The following is a 4413-nucleotide window of genomic DNA, read 5'->3' as shown; positions in this document are numbered from 1 at the left end:
AGGGCCTGACATCACCTCTGAGTGCTCTACAAGCACCTATATTCTTAGGAAGCACGTGTATTCTAGGAAGGACCTGGCCTAACTCAGAAGTCAGTGTGACTGATTAGAATAAACTAGGGAAAGAAGACAGGAAGTGAGCTGGCTGGGTGGGTGGGGCAGTTCACACTACATGCAAACACCACCATCATGAGACAGCCAAAGGGAGGCTCTGAGCACAGGAATGAACTGCACTGAACTTATTTGTTGTTGTTTTGTTTGGGGAAAATAATATCATTTATTTGAGGGTCATTATAAAATTTTTAGTCGTTTGACCTTTATATATATATATATATATATATATATATATATATACACATATAGCACAAATTTTACCTAGTTGACCATTTAAATTGAATTAAAAACATCCACATAATCCAGCCATTATCCTCTGAGCTCTTCCATCCTGCAAAAGGATAATTCTATACCCACTAAACAACTTCTACTTCCCTCAGCCCCACCCTGAGCCTTTGGTACCCGCCATTATACTTTCTGTCCTATGACTTGACTATGCTGAATAAGCCATTAACTGGAATATCACAAGTGAAAGAACAGAATAAACGTTATTCTCCCTGGATATGCTTTGATTTATTTCATTTTATTCTGGTGTGATTTGGGTCACGATGTCTTAGAGTTTCTATTGCTACGAAGAAACTCCATGACCAAAGAGCAAGTTGGGGAGGAAAGGGTTCATTTGGCTTACACTTCAGGATCACAGTCCATCATTGGAGGAAGTCAGGACAGGAGTTCAAGCAGGGCTGGAATTTGAAGTCAGGAGTTGATGCAAAGGCATGGAACGATCCTGCTTACTGGCTAGCTCCCCATGGCTTGTTCAGCCTGGTTTCTTATAGAACCCGGGACCAACAGCCTAAGGAATGACAGCACCTACCATGGGCTTGGATCCTGCCTCATTGCTCACTAATTGAGAAAATGTCTTACAGCCGGATCTCATGGCAGAGTTGGGGGGTGTGTTTCCTCAACTGAGGCTCCTTCCTCTCTGATGACTCTTCTGGGTCAAGCTGACACACAAAATCAGCAGATACACATGGTAAAAAAATTAAGACGTGGCGTCCTCCCAGGGAGCGTCCGTGTTGGAACTGAGCAAGCATGGGGAAGGTAAATGTGGCTAAGCCGCGATGACTTCAGAGTTCTGACTGCGGTTGAAATGGGCATGAAAAACCATGAGATCGTTCCCTGCAGTTTGATTGCTTCTATAGCCAGCCTGAAACACGGTGGCTGTAATAAAATTTTAAGAGAATTGGTGAAACATAAACTTATAGCATGGGAACGTACTAAAACTGTCCAGGGCTATCGGCTGACAAATGCTGGCTATGATTACCTAGCTCTGAAAACACTGTCTTCTAGACAGGTAGTTGAGTCTGTTGGAAACCAGATGGGTGTTGGCAAAGAGTCAGATATTTACATTGTTGCAAATGAAGAAGGGCAGCAATTTGCACTGAAGCTTCACAGACTGGGAAGAACCTCCTTTCGAAATCTGAAAAACAAACGTGATTACCATAAGCACAGGCATAATGTTTCTTGGCTTTATTTATCTCGTCTCTCTGCCATGAAGGAGTTTGCCTATATGAAGGCGTTATATGAGAGGAAATTTCCAGTTCCAAAGCCAATTGATTACAATCGCCATGCAGTGATTATGGAGCTTATTAATGGTTATCCCCTGTGTCAGATACATCATGTTGAAGACCCTGCATCAGTGTATGATGAAGCTATGGAACTGATAGTCAAACTGGGAAATCATGGTCTGATTCATGGAGATTTCAATGAATTCAATCTCATGTTGGATAAAGATGACCACATCACCATGATTGATTTTCCACAGATGGTTTCCACTTCCCACCCGAATGCTGAATGGTATTTTGACAGAGATGTTAAATGCATTCGAGAGTTCTTCATGAAACGTTTTAGCTATGAAAGTGAGCTCTACCCAACCTTCAGTGATATCAGGAGGGAAGATTCTCTTGATGTGGAGGTCTCTGCCAGTGGTTACACAAAGGAAATGCAAGCAGATGATGAACTGCTACATCCAGTAGGTCCAGATGATAAAATTACCGAAACAGAAGAAGAATCTGACTTCTCGTTTTCTGATGAAGAAATGTTAGAAAAAGCCGAAGTTTGGAAGTCAGAATTGGAAAATGAACCAAACCCAGTAAATGAATCAGGCAGCTCCTGTTACTGCTCATCTACAGACAGCAAACAAATAAAGGGAGACAGTTTACCAGAGGAGAGTGCTGATGTGTCCAGTTTTGAAGTGACTAAATTAAGTCAAGCTGTAGAAGAAATGGAAAGGCAGGTTCCTACCCACAGGTCTGTTACTGAGTTTTCTGAGGAGAGCAATAGAACTGAAAATGATACCAGGGAAGATAGCCAGCCAGGTCAGAGAAGCCCTGGGGCTCTGAGGAGTGTGACGATGAACTCCCCCATCTGATTGCCCTGTCATCATTGAACAAGGAGTTCAGGCCTTTCAGAGATGAAGACAGTATGAGTAGTGTTACTCAGCGTAGAACAAGAACGTTGAGTGTTACATCTGCAGGCAGTGCCCTGAGCTGTTCAACAATCCCTCCAGAACTGGTGAAGCAGAAGGTTAAGCGTCAGCTGACGAGGCAGCAGAAGGCGGCTGCCAGACGCCGGCTGCAGAAAGGAGAAGCCAATGTCTTTACCAAGCAGCGGAGGGAAAACATGCAGAATATTAAATCAAGTTTGGAAGCAGCCAGCTTTTGGGGAGACTAATAAATTTCTGTTATGTTAATTTTTTTTAGATACTATAATTCTATTTTTAGCCAGTATATTGGTCTTTTTTTGAGCCAAGCCGGTATTTATGGAAATAAACCCTCTTTAGACTCAAAAAAAAAAAAATTAAGACGTCCTCTCCCACTTATTGACCTCCATCCTCTACTGCAGAAGTATTGTGGGTCTTGGTGAGCAGTCAGTTCAGGTGATGCCCAGGAAGATCAAGCGCAGAGACAGACCTCAACAGTTTATATGTGAAGGAGGCTTGTGTCTCTTGAGTCCCCTGCTCACAGGAAGGAAGGGTGAGCACTGAAAATTCCTGCCTGTGGTATGTGTGGATTTAGAGGAAACAAACAAATTCCCTTGGCAAATATTTTGGCATATGGTAACTGCTCACCCAACAGTGACTGTACCACCACTGTTACTTTTATTGCTAATGAATTCGACCCTGAGCCTCAAGAGTTCAGAAATGCAAATGTCAGTTGATGAAACACAACCATCCCAAAGCACAGGAAGTATAGCATGCATATGACAATAGTTAAGAGTCTGATATTGTGACCTTAATTTAGTTGCCTTTTTAAAAGGTTAGTCTTAATAAGATAGAGAAAAAAAAAAAAAACAGGCCTAAGAGTCTTTGATACCAGTAGACAACTAGCCAATCACTCAGTATAGAGTGATCTCATTAATTTGTAATTAAATCAAGTTAAAAGTCTCCCTGACACCTAAACATCATTAGTGTTAACTTCATGAACTAAGCACATGTGACGTAGTCATGTTAGAATTCACTTTCTAATTTCACATCTCACTGTTGAAATTTAAAACAAACTACCAATTGGAAATATGTCTTGTGAGTTTCCATATGTTAACTATGTATACATACATACAGGCATGTCTGAACAATGTTCTTTGTAATTGAATAATTTACAGATAGATATTTGAGCATACTTATTTTCTTTGAAAGCTTTATAATATTGCATATTGTTCCTGATTAAAAATATATCAGCATTTGAGAGAAATCTAGAATCTGTCTTACAGTTGAGGTATAAAGGATTTTGTCACACTGTCTCACACTAAAGGTGGTTAAATTTTAGTGAATAGGAAATTCTACTAAAATAGGAGGCCTTAAGATTTGGCACATATGCCTACAAATACTTTTGACATTAATTTTGTAACAAATTAATTATAATAGCTTTCACAATGATGATTGTTATTGCTTAAAGTATTTAACATAATAATTCTTGATTTTTATGAAAAAAAATCATTTCTTTGTTGGTTTTTTTTTTTTGAGACAGGATTTCTTTGTGTACCCTGTAACTCTGGCTGTCCTGGAATTCACTTTCTAGACCAGGCTGGCCTTGAACTCAGAGATCTGTCTGCCTATGCCTCTAGAATGATGAAATTAAAGGTCCATGCCACCATTGCCCAGCTCTATCATAATTTCTTAACAATAAAATATATTGTACTAACTTTATAGCATCATGTTTATAGCATCATCTTTTACACAGTGTGCTGAATATTGCTAGTGAAACACATTGGGGAAAACTAGCAGTGGGGGATGCACTGGGTTCCTGTGATGGCAGCAAGGTTAAACTATAGTCTTCCTTCGTTAAAGTAGTAACCTAGGTAAGG

The 4413-nt window shown here is 40.1% G+C and overlaps 1 pseudogene; it reads left to right on the top strand.

Moving 5' to 3' along the window:
• The first annotated feature begins 1143 nt into the window (after positions 1-1143).
• Positions 1144-2814, top strand: LOC114618604 (annotated as a pseudogene).
• Positions 2815-4413: the final 1599 nt, after the last annotated feature.

This window comes from Grammomys surdaster, unplaced genomic scaffold (assembly GCF_004785775.1).
Source record: "Grammomys surdaster isolate TR1022 unplaced genomic scaffold, NIH_TR_1.0 143, whole genome shotgun sequence".
NCBI lineage: Eukaryota > Metazoa > Chordata > Mammalia > Rodentia > Muridae > Grammomys > Grammomys surdaster.
The sequence above is the reverse complement of the archived record's forward strand: the minus strand, read 5'-3'. Positions and strand labels throughout refer to the sequence as shown.